This window comes from Manis javanica, chromosome 5 (genome assembly GCF_040802235.1).
Source record: "Manis javanica isolate MJ-LG chromosome 5, MJ_LKY, whole genome shotgun sequence".
Lineage (NCBI taxonomy): Eukaryota > Metazoa > Chordata > Mammalia > Pholidota > Manidae > Manis > Manis javanica.
This window is the reverse complement of record NC_133160.1, coordinates 165,447,393-165,460,755: the sequence shown is the minus strand read 5'-3', so window position 1 is coordinate 165,460,755 and position 13,363 is coordinate 165,447,393. Positions and strand designations below refer to the sequence as shown.

Below are 13,363 nucleotides of genomic sequence, written 5' to 3'. Positions count from 1 at the left end.
GATTCAGAGGGTGCAGGGGAACGTTGGTTTCAAAGCTCCTGAGGGCACTGAGGCAGCTCCCCCCTCTGAGTCTCACTCTGCCCCTGATCTTGGTATAGTGGACTTTGAGGGCCCAACAATTTAATCTCTGAATCTCTGCAACCCTTATAATTAAGTCCTGTGGCTGATGTTCAGCTACATTTACCCTTTGGCTGCAGAAAATGGTTATTTATTAATATGCCACCAAGGAGGGCCCTTGTTTTCTCATTTTGTTTCAAGTTAGCTATTAATCCTCCTAGACTTGCATTGTCTTGCTGCAATGCATTAATAACATTGCACAACATGCATTAGATTTTATTGTCTTGATAAGTGTAATTTCTCCAGAAACTCTATAGAAGAGCAGGCAAATGTACTGTTTGTCATCCCTCATAAGAAGGAGAATCAGAAGTCCATCACATTCACATGGAACACATGCCTGCGCTTGCCCCTTATGCCAATTCCCCAGCCTTTGTTATAATAAAGTCTGAAGATACCTGGAGAGACTGACATTCTGAAAAATAAAATACTGTTCCACTATATCAATAGCACCATGTTAACTAAACTGAATGAGCAACGAATGAATGGCAATGTGTCTGAAGCTTTGGTAAGATGTATGTACTCCAGACGGCAGGAGATAAAACCAACAAATATTCAGGGTTCTGCCACATCAGTAAAGATAAAGAGCAAATTGTTGCATCGTATACCTCCGACTACCAGGAAAGAAGCACAATGCCTGACAAGCTCCTTTCCTAAGACAGCATGTTCACACTTGGGAACACTGCTCCCAGCCACCTGCGCTGTGACAGGGAGCAAGGCCGGCTTCGTGTGGGACCCAGGAGGGGAAAGGGCTCTGCGGCAGGTCCGGGCTACAGCACAAGCACAGCTGCCCCTCGAGCCGTACGACCCAGCAGACCCTGGAGTACTGTGTTAAGAAATGGTGCTGTGTGGAGGTCTGACAAACCCCAATGGGAGAATCGCATGGAGACCTAGGGCTCTGAGTAAGGCCACGCTTGCGTATTAGGGTATTAGCCAACATTTGAGAAGCAGCCACCGACATCCTTCGAGGCCCAGATAGACGCAGCGCCTGACCACAGAAGAGCATGTGCGGCGATGTCTTGGCCAGCTGACATCAGCTAAGCACCGTCATGGGTCTACTCTTTCAATTCTGAGTATTGTAATTAAAAATGGATCTACTAATCTGATAGGCAAATTATACTAACCATTTTTGTTCAGTGAGAACTTCTTTAATTTGTACTGACCTTGAACATTCAAATATATCTTGTCTACTTGTGTTCCCTCTTTTGGAAGCTTTGTATTTTATTCCTTTTCTAATTTGAATTTTTTGATTTGTCCATTTTACTTGTTATTTACTAAGGAATATTTACATATTATATATTTACATATTATATACTAAGTATGTAACTATATATAATATTGTATATTAACTATGTAATATATGTAATTATACATTATATATAATTACACAAATATATATTTCCTATATATAATTATATAATATGTATAATAGAATCTTAACATAAGTGATATATAATTTTATATATTAAGGCTATTTACTTTTAATGTTTTTAATATTAACAAATATTAACAAAATCAATATCTATGTTGCATTTTCAACCTCCAGTTTGGTCTTTGACTTTTAGTTTTATTTATGTTACTGAGAATAAGAAATTGTCCTTACTAATGGTAAGTACTTACTTACCATTGTCCTTACTTAGTAAGTAAACTTATTAGCCTGTCTTTTATAGTTCCTTCCTTTGATAACAGTATTTTTAAAAGTCAAGTTATTTAGTTAAACTATCCTTTATAAGAAAAATACACACGTCTGAAAGTATAAACTTTTAGTTAAAAGAAAACTTCTGGGGATAAAATGTATAGTGCAGTGACTATAGTTAATAATATGAATTGTATATTTGAAAGTTGTTAAGAGATTACATCTTAAAAATTATCATCACAAGAAAAATCTGTAACTATGTGTGGTAATGGATGTTAACTAGAGTTATTGTGATTATATCTAAATATATGCAAATATTAAATCATTAGGTAAGAATGCCTGAAACTAATATAATTTATATGTCAATTACATCTCAATAATTATATGTATGCATTATATATATATAATAATTCTACTCATAATACATTTGTAAAATACATAGTGATGGGGTAAAAATCCTTCATATACTCAAAACCTTAAAAACATCACTGGACATATTTTATCATATTTATGTCCCATATTTGTACTATGTATATTTTCTTGCATACTTGAAATAATATCAGGTGCCCAGTGTCCCCTTTTTACCTTTTCCTTTTGCCATTTTTCAGTGGCATTAATACTGGCTGTGTAATACCTGTCTCAGGATATTGACTGTGACTATTGTTGTAAAGTTAGCTTGCCTTTATTTTTCCCTGTTATAAATAATGCTACAAAAAAAACATCTTTGTATATAATCTCACCTTCCCCTAACCAATGGATTATTTCCAAAGGACAGATTCAGATAAAGGACATACTTAAGGATCTTAATACAAAATTGGCAGATTTTATTAGTAGCATTTCCTCCCACTATTACGAGTCATCACACGATTCCCAGCGTAAGAGCTTTCTGTTCTTGTTGGTCACAGGTTGCCCTTTGGCCATATACACCCATATATACACCCACACAATCAACTCTAGCCCATGTTTTAAATGGAAATTATAGTGATGTTTACCTCCTTTCAGTTACAGTTCAAGGTAAAGAAAAAGTAAATGGTGGCTTATGAGTTATTGATTGGAAGAAGGGTGTCATTTGTCAAAGCAGTCATTGGCCTAAGATATCAACAACTGTACAAACACATATGCCCTCATAAGAGATTTTCTGCTCATGTTCTCTATAGAAACACAAAGGCTTATTGATTGTATTCTTGAATTAAAGCTCAGCTCAACGGTTGCAAACATACCATTACCTATAATACATTTATTTTTGAGACTTGCTTAACTACAGCAGCTAAGAAAATCAATGTGTGGGGCCCAGCTAGACTGACCTTTAGCAAACAAAATAACCTTTTATTTCTTATTTTTTCCCCTCCACTCCTCATGTCATTTTAGTGCTGCTCTTTTATGGTCTCATGACCTCATGGTACTTAGAACATTTCACAACAAAGTATTGGGTAGTTTGGGGTAAAGGTGATTTGATGGAGGCAGAAGGAGAAAGGGACATTTGCACCAGTTGTGATTTTTTTCATTTTCATGTTTTTGAACAGCCTCATTGAGGTCATTTTGTGATGGTGATGGTATCATGGGTGTTTGCATATGTCCAAACTCCTCAAACTGCCCAGGTTGCAACTAATGGAGCAGTGCACAAAACCTCTAGGAGCTGATACATGTTCATGCATCTTTATTTTTCTTCATTTTTCTCTGCTCCCTTGTTCTAGGAAGTTGCCTTTGATGGAGTTAAATATGGGACTCAGGATTTGATATCAAATAAAAATTGAAAAGACTCTTAGGTAACGTAAGGTTTCTTCAAAAGAAACACATTCTGTATCGGTAGTGCAAACAGTTCTTTTGTGCAGGATCTGTGTCTTTCATGCCTCTGGAAAACATTTTAATGTCTGTAAAACACCACACACATTGACTGAGTCTCCCTATGCAAGGCTGTTGAAGGAACGTAGATTTTTACAGACATTAGAAGAAAGGAGAGGGAGTCCGGAGAACCATGTCATGTGGGGGCTTAAGAACATTAGTGTCATGAGGATCAGAGATATAATGGCTAAAGATAATGTACTTTGGCCCCATTCATTCTTTTTTACCTTTTTTGAGGTATAATTTATACATAAAGAATTGTACTTCTTTTATGGGCCTCATTTGATGATTTTGGACTTCCACAAACATCCATGATACCATCACCCAATCAAGGCAATCGACATATCCAACACTTCTCAGAGTTCCCTTATGTCCCTTTGTTTTGTTGGTTGTTGTTTGTGTGCATGTGTGTGTGTGTGTTCTGTGTGTTAAGAACACTTAACATGAGATTAACTTAACCCTCTTAACAAATTTTGAAGTGCACAGTATCTTCCTGTTAATTATAAGAAATGTTATACAGCAAATCTCCAGAACTTATTGATTCATTATTTCTTTCAATTCTTTATTCATTTACTTACTACACAGACACTGAGCCCTGCCCCAGGTGAAAGGCTGGTTGTCTAGATGCTCAGAGTCCAGCTGAAGAAGTAGACGCATGAATGGACAAGTCACGGAACCAAGGCCTGGGGTTGCGGCATGCTCTCAGTGCTGCTGGACCCCCAGAGAAGAGTGACCCTGGCCAACAACTGAAAAGGGTCTTCCAGCAGAAGGGGCAAGATCCACTGAGCCGAATATTGGAAGCTATGCAGATATCGCTGAGAAGCCAGATAAAGAAGGCCGGGCAGACGGAGCGCCAGCGTGTCGGAGGGTTCTTGGGGAAATGTGATGGGGATCTGGCTGCAGGAAAGGCCACGTGGAGTCTGTGGGTGGAACCAGAAAGCGGAAAGTCTTTCATGCCAGACAGGAGTCTTGAACTTTTTATTTTCTTTTCCTAAGGGGGAACAGCATGTTCTACAGTTTTCCCTTTAAATCCACTCTCAAATATCAGCCTATTTGGGTCATACCACTTTATACTTTGCAAAACCTCTGAAGACTTCCATTTCACCCCAAATCCCCCTGGAGGTGGTCCATAGGACCCTGCCTGCCCTCCCCCTCACCGCTGTCCTCTCATCCCTCAGCGGCTCCCTCCCGTCCCAGGTCACAGTCACCGTAACCCAGCCACAGCGACTTAAGAGGTGCTCCTCAAACTCTAGGCCCCTCCTGCCCCCTCAGCATCCTTCCTCTGCTGCCTCCCTCCCTGGAAATCCCGCTTCCCCAAATGCACACCACCTGCTCCCTCTCCTCCTGCAGGTCTCTGCCGAAGTGTCTCCCACCTTCTGCTGACCCCTCTACTTATTTTTGAATGATACCTTTAACCCAGGTGGCTCCTTCCCCCTTTACACCTTTACTTCTTATCATAGAACTTATCACTAGCAGAGATACTGCACATTTTTTCCATCCTTTGTTCATTTTCTGACTCTTCTGTTTAAAATGTAGGCTTCCAGGGCAGTCACTTGTCTGTTTTGCTCACGTGTGTCCCTGCCTCTGGTTATGGCTCAGTGCGTATCTGTGGAAAAGGCAAACATCATTCTTCTCTGAAACATTGCTTCATAACAATGAATTTTAGGGTTTTTTGGATACTCTTTTGCTAAAAAAAAGCAAAATTACTCCAAATGCAGTATTTTGATTAACTTTCATGTGAAACCTAGGATAATACGACGGCTGGCTAATTATGAAATATAGTGTAAGAGTTGCAGTCTCTCGCAGTTCGTGTCCTCTGCCGGTGGCCCAAGGCAGTGGGTGGGTGACTCACTGGATCGGTCCCTGCATCTCTGATGTGAAGGGGTAGGCTTCCCCATCTGAAGGCTTCCCACAGCTCGTACCCACTGTGTGCCCCCTCAGTGTCACCCCTCAGGCAGATGCAGCCCTCGCCATCTCAGGACTCCATCACTGGGGACGCCATAGGGAAGTCCTAGGGGACCTGGACACGACCTGCTTACTGTAGGTCACTCGGTGAGGTTCTCAGGGAAATGACTGGCAATTGGGTACATAAAATACCAAAGGGGGAAGTCAAGAGGTGGAAATTATAAAAATTTTCAGTATTTCTTCCTTTTTGTGGTTCTCACTATTGTCTCATCCCAATGAGCTCCAGCGCCTACTCTATGAAGGAAAAATGAAACAATGTGTCCAGGAGACGGGGACGCGCAGCTTCTCCTTTGGAGTCACTCTTTCTAAGATGCTGGCAAGAGGCACCCCTACTTTCAGCATCACATGCAATGGATGAAATACCAAGCCACCTGCAGGTGCTTCCTTTGTGAGGCATGCTCGGTGTCTGGAAAGCTTGAGCAGGACGGAAGTGGGTCCCTAGAGAAGTGAGGTGTAGAAGGTGTGATTTGTGCTCTAATTGACTGGAGGGGAAATCCCAATGCCCCCTTTTCCTTTGATCACAGTTGGACAGAAAAGTTCCAAAGGGCCAGATAAGAAACAGAGAAAAGGGCTTTTCAGACTGACTTCAAATCTAGATCTTGTGCTGAAGGGAGGATTGATATTCTTAATGTCAACACATAGTCTAGAACTGCTCCTCCTGGTGGGACACTAATAGAAACTAGGAGCTGCATGTTAGACAGTAATGAAGAGTATTATTAATGCGTTTGCTGAAACATCTCATGGGCTAAGGCAGAAAGCTAGTCAGGTTCTCTGAGGTGAAGGATCAAGAATTGAAGTCACAGCTAACACAGTAACATTTGCTTTCATTGGCTGGATGGTCTTTATCTATAGGTAATAATAGTAATGATGGAATTAACAATTGTTAGTCAAAAGTGAGTATCACTTACGTGCCAGGATAATGGGTATTTTACTTAGTGAGTTCACTTTACATAGTTTACTTCAAGTACACGAATTTCTTATCTTGATAAAAAGCCAGATAGTTAAGTATATTAGTATTCGCAGGGCATAGGGTTGGTCTCCATCACAGGTACCCAATTCTGCTACTGCAGCCACAGATGGTATGTAAACAAGGGGGCATGGTTGTGTTCCAATTAAACTTTACTTGCAAAAGGAGCCAGTGGTTAGATTTGGCCGTGAGCTGTAATGTAAGACCTCTGGTTCAGTTCATTTGATGGTTAGAACAACTCTAAGGAATTACTCCTAATACTAATTTACTGATTAGGAAATTATCTGGAATGTGGAAGGGCCAGTGTTCTAACACTGGTCAATTTGATCCCAAAGTCAATGTCCTATTTCCTGGACTGCATTTGTTGCTCATTTGTGACAGATAATGGTGTTTTTCCTGCCTTCCGTGTCCCCTTCCACCAAAGGAACCACTGCACTTAGAAGACGTGTGGGCCCTGTTAGTCCCTGCTCAGGCCCGCTCTTCCGTGGTGAACGTGTGTCCTCTGTTCCTCCAGTTCAAGTGCCTGTTCCTTCCCCAGGATGTTTGCTGACTGCCTCCACACCATCTCTGCGGTTCTGTGTCTGCTGAAAGCCTGATAACATGAACCTATGTAGCGTCAAACTCTATTTACCAGTGCTGCCATCTTTCCTTGGGCAGTCCCAAAAAACAAGGGGGTGGGTTTGAAACCAAGAGCTGACTCACTGAATACTAACCAACTCTAATGAAATTCCTTCTTGTTGGGAAGAAAAAAACATGTTGGAAAGTTAAGCTTTCAAGTAGGGTAAAGGAAATCATTGGAAGGTTTTGTTTTCTGGAGGGAATAGTCCCGGGCTGAGGAGTGAAGATTTACTGACTGTGGTGTTATTATAATGGAATATAAAAAAAACATTACTTAAAAGTAGAACTTTTTCAAGTTCCCAAGGCTCACTTGCTCTCTTCTACACATCAGTGGGGCTCTCACCAGGATCCTGAATCCTGACAGGCACACATATCAGAGGGCAAGTTCCCGGTCTCCCAGCACCCCTCAGCATCAGCTCCACCAGTGACTCCACCGTCCTGCTGGTCATTGGGCCCCTTTCCTCATCAAGATTAGGAGTGCTACCCCACCTAGAGCCCTGTCTTAGTTCTGGTTTCCAATGTAGAAGCAACCATCTCCCCCCCCAAATAGACATCAGGAGTGACTTACCCTTCTTAGGAAATCTGTCCCCAACCCAGAGAAAATAGGATTCTCTTTCCTGCAAGCTCAATGGCACATAATATAGTATTCATAGGACCATGAAAGAGGAATCCAGTATACGTAGTGTTTCCTCAAAGAATATCAGGGTCTGTTGTCAAGTTACACCTACAAAACTACCTTCTGGAAAACTACAAGAAACATGCAACTCACTCAGGTACTGCCTTAAATAGAGGAGCAATTTTCTAACATTAACTCTGAAGAATTACATTAACATGCAAGCCTCACCTCACCCAATTCTGACATCCTGTTTTCTTTAAAAACAGGCAATCAGAGCACATTCTGAGGCTGGCATGAATACAAAAAAAGCAAATCCGCAGTCCCATGGAGATTAATGTGTTTATTTGTACAACTAAAGGTGTGTGGCTGAATGTCACAACCTTCAGCTTAGAATGTCACCGTTTTTTAGAGTAAAATATAAATCTCATTTTTAATGGCAGCAGTTAAAAGAGAGCAAACATTTTGCCTCCCACCCCACCAAGGATTCTTTTGTAAATTTAGGGAATAAATTGTTCCACTGTCCCTTCTCACTTAACTGCTTTAGTTTCCTGGAACTGCCGAAAGCCTGTTTTTTCCACTGGTAGTCAGAACGGCTAAGGCCTGGTGCTTTCTGGAGTATGTGAAACTTTCATCTTTGCAGGAGGCTCGGAGTGTTGGCTGAAGTAATGTGGCCGCATTCACAAGAGCTTACTCTTTAGGACTGGGTTAATGCGAAATGCTTTATAAAGAATGCTACTATCTGCTTCTAATGAAGGACTGTTCCTTCCCCAAATGGAGAGACAGTCCTGCAGAGCAGTCAGAGATTTTTTTTTAATGGCTCATTTTTCACATTTCTCTTGTATTTGTCATCAGGTCCTTAAGCTAGAGAGGGAAGAAGAAAGAACCATAAGGCCCACCTGATTGAAATTTCAAATTATGTAATATTGGAAGGTATACTGGGTGACAGCATGCTCTTTCCAATTACAAACAGTTAATTAATGCTTTTTAAGGAGTAAACATATTTTTCAGTGCCTACCATGTGTTCAGAGCTTGTATTTTACATTTGTTATCTCACCATCCCTATAAGATCCAGATTTTGATAGCCCAGCCCCACATGAGGAAAAATCAGAGAATCTAAAATTACTTGTCTAGAGCCACATAGTATTATATGTGGGAATTAAGAGTAAGTTTCCATAATCAAAATGCCTGTGTTCAAATTTCACCGCATCACTTGCTGATAGGATATAAATCTCAGAGTCTGAACAACAGAATTGATTCATCTTCTCACAGAAAAATGTTGATAAGTTATCATAAATATGAAAGTATGGTGCACAGTTTTGATAAACAAGATACAGGAGTACTTAAAATTTAAAACATAAAAATTTTTAAACTTTAATATAGAATAGGCAAAATGTATGATTAGTAAATGGAGCAATATAAATAACCAAGGAACATAATTGTTTTTTAACTCATTAGTTACTAATGAGAATTTTAAAAATGAAGTAAGGAGGTATCATGGTATTCTAACATGTTGGCCAAGAATAATAAATGGTGTTTTGCTTTGAAGAAATAGGCCCTTTCAAAAGCAAATGTAACAGAGAGGCAGCACACTTTTCATAGAGGATAAGTTTCTAGTATCTTCTTATATATTCCTAGTATCAAACCTCAGAATACCTAAGCATTTATCCTGAAGAATAATTGATACTCTGGCCTGAATTATGCTCTCCTTGCCCAGAAATTCAAAGGATGAATTTGACACAACTTTCAGCTTGGAATGTGGTGGTACTTGGAGATGGGATCTTTGGGTGAAAATTGGGTTTAGATAACGTCGTGATGGTGGGACCCTAAGATGGGACTAGTATCCTTATTGGAAAAAGAAGAGAGACCACAGCTTTCTCTGCCATGTGGGGACATAACGAGAAGGTGGCCACATGCAAAGCAGGAGAGGGCTCTCCCTGGGAACCGACTCATCCAGCACTGGGACCTCAGATCTCCTGGCCTCCAGAACTATGAGAAATAAATGTCTGCTGTTTAAACCACTCAGTCTGTAGTAATGTGTTACGGAAGTGTGAACTGAATAAAGCAATTGGCCAGAAGTGTCATAATACAGAAATATAGAGATTTATAAAACATCATATATTTTAAACACTGAAAAAATCTAAATATCATACGACAGGCAATTAATTTATGGTAAATCCAAACAATGAAATTATTTTCACCCATTTAAAGATGTGGTTTAGTATTATATTTTTGGCTTATAAAAATGGTCTGTATATACTTAAGTGAAAAAGAACACTGTAAGAAACTGCATCCTGCATCCAATAGGACCGTTGAAGTGGAAGGTGTCACTCGCTGAGTCCTGCATGCCAGACAGTAAATGCATTGAGTAGTGTATTTACATAGTCTTAACTGGTAATTAAAGTATCTCCTTTAAGGGTGCTTTTTATTCCTTATATACAAATGGGAAAATAAGCGTAATAGTTAAGAGGGACTTGGAAAACATCTCTCATCTAGTAAGTGGCAGAAGCATGACTCGCTCTCACAGTACTATCTGACCTCACAGGAATAATTGAGGCCACTGGGCTCCAGTGTTTTAGGTTTCGTTTTTGTTTTTTGATATACTTATCTGATACGTGTATGTGAATGACATACATATACACAAATTGCATACAGATTCATAAGTATTAATTCACTCTATGAATGATATGCACAATAATTCTTTGATAGGGAAGATGGGCACCAACCATAATTCGAATAGTTTTTTTTTTCACTCAAAATTCTCTTGGTTAACTTTTTATATACGTATCATGATGATTTTAATATATATTGTAGTGAAATATTGGGCTTGTATTAGAAGGAAGAGAAGCATTAGCTCTACCAATATCCTTTCCAGAATTTCTAAGCTATTGATTCATCACAAGACAGCTTCCATAAACTAGATAATATAAACCAAAATTCTTCTTAACTAGGCCAGAATAAACTACCTAATGTCATAATAAGCAGAATGAAAATCAGCAAGGGAAGAAATGCAACCAAACGCTCCACTTTTGAAGTTTTTACCACTTCACTAGTATGCCCTTTGTACTGTATTAACATTTAACTTGGTCAGATTTAGGGAAACTTAATAAATAGAATCTCCTTTATAGTCTGAATTAGAAGAAGAAAAAGGATAAAGAAATAGGAAGTCTGGTTTACTCCCTAACATTATATCTCTGTATGAAATGTACCTTTTTCCCCCCCAACTCTGGATGTTTAAGATTTCTCTTTACCACTTGTTTTGATCATTATTTCATCAAAAAGTATTTTTTTTTCTTTATTTTCTCCTTATGGTATTACAATTGCATATATGCTGCATCACTTAATATTTTCCCACTGGTCACATTTATATACACACACACACACTCTGATAGGAATATATATGCATTCATCACTGATAATATATATAGTATTAGTATATTAGTAGTCAGGGTTCTTCAGAGAACATGAAGATATATATATATATTTTTTTGTCTAGAAGAGCAGGAAAAAACTTGTATTCTAGCTCAACCAGTCAAACCAGAGTCATTCAGTGGGGATCAGCCATTTTTGTTTATGCTTTCAACTGATTGGATGAGGCCCACCTGCATTAAGGAGTACAATTTGCTTTACTTAGTCTACTGACTCAAACGTAAACCCATCCAAAAACACACTCACAAACATACCCAGAGAAACATGTGAACATTGTATCTGGGCACCCATGGCCCACTTAAGTGATGCATAAAATTAACAATCATATATATACAACTGACCCTTGAACAACATGGATTTGAACTTCATGGGTCCACTTACATGTGGATTTTTTCAATAAATATATTGGAAAAGTTTTTGGAGATTTTGACAGTTTGAAAAACCCTTTTCTCTAGCTTACTTTATTGTAAAAATACAGTATACAAAACATATAACATATAAAATATGTACTAATTAAACTGTTTATGTTATCATTAAGGCTTAGAGTCAACACTAGGCTATTAGTAGTTAAGTTTGGGGGAGTCAAAAGTTATACATGGATTTTTTGAAAGTGTGAGGGTCAGGACCCCTGACTGCCACATTGTTCAGGGGTCAACTGTAGTATATATTCTACTCCGTATTTATTACATATAGTATTTATTTTCTCTGTGCTTCATTTTGGATAGTTTCTACTGCTATGTCTTCAAGGTTGTTGATCTTTCATGAGTATCTAAGCTGCTATTAATTTTATACAGTGTATTTTTCATTTCAGAAGTTGCATTTTTCATTTATACAGGTTCCCTTGGGTCTTTTATACATATATATATATATATATTCTATTTTTAAATAATTATCTTGTTTTCTAATTCTTATTTAAATATCTAGAGCATACTATGTTGTTTTAATGTCCTTTTCCATTAATTTCGAGATCTGTTTCTACTGAAAACTTTTTCTCCAGTGGGTTACAATCCCCTGCTTTTTTATAATCTAGTAACTTTAAATTGAGTACTGGAGTAAATGTTATGTTCTTGATTGCTAGATTTTATTTTATTATTTTAAAGAGTATTGGGCTTTATCTGGTAGGTAGTTTAGCTACCTTGATTCATCACAAGACATAAACCAAAATTCTTCTTAACTAGGCCAGCATAAACCTAATGTCATAATAAGCAGAATGAAAATCAGCAAGGGAAGAAATGCAACCAAACGCTCCACTTTTGAAGTTTTTACCACTTCACTAGTATGCCTTTTGTACTGTATTAACATTTAACTTGGTCAGATTTAGGGAAACTTAATAAATAGAATCTCCTTTATAGTCTGAATTAGAAGAAGAAAAAGGATAAAGAAGTAGGAAGTCTGGTTTACTCCCTAACATTGCATCTCTGTATGAAATGTACCTTTTCCCCCCCAACTCTGGATGTTTAAGATTTCTCTTTCTCACTTTCTCACACGAAAGTTAGGTAAAATAGTGATTTACTTAAAAATGGTTTATTGCATACAATTAAAGTCATTTTTATCATAGTCCTTGCCAAAGCTTTATAAAAAGATGTAAATGGAAATTTTATTTAATATTTGGCAAACTAGTCTAATTAAGAAAATTTGCCTCTTAATAAGTTATACAATTCCTAGAAAATAAAAATTACTATTATGCTTATGCCATAAAACAAATTATTTTATGATGAAATAAATGTTGAACATAATACTAAGTCAAAATGAACATTGGATTTTTAAAACTAGGAAGATTATTTTTTGAAGAATTTTTTGGGGGAAGGGAGATGAATTTAGAGTAACATTTATTATAGAAAAAAGTTATCCTTCCTTTATGGGATGGTTCCTCTTGACCCTACTTGTCCTGTGTATTCAACAAGGCATCCCCCTGGAGGGATCTCTAATAATAGGCAACTCTGTATAATCTCTGAAAATTATTTGAGTAATTATTTAAAAACATTTATAGCTCCCCATTCAAATTTCTTTCCTTGGACAGTTTTCTTACCTGTTTGGTGGGATTTCACTTGATACATGCACAGGTTGGTATTCAGCTAAAGATGTAAGACCCCCTTAAAGATATCTAGGACCCCTCTTCCATGCATCTCCCTTCTCTTGGGCACCCGGTGCCATGTACTCTGGCTGCCCTGGCCGTCCT

The 13,363-nt window shown here is 38.3% G+C and overlaps 1 long non-coding RNA gene across 1 annotated transcript; it reads right to left on the bottom strand.

The window, feature by feature from the left end:
• Positions 1-4,211: 4,211 nt before the first annotated feature.
• Positions 4,212-7,832, bottom strand: LOC118974106 (uncharacterized). The gene is made up of 3 exons (XR_005063705.2): positions 7,711-7,832; positions 5,002-5,198; positions 4,212-4,512 (listed from the first exon to the last, which is right to left on the bottom strand). It is a non-coding gene; the product is annotated as an uncharacterized lncRNA (long non-coding RNA).
• Between the last annotated feature and the right edge of the window lie 5,531 nt (positions 7,833-13,363).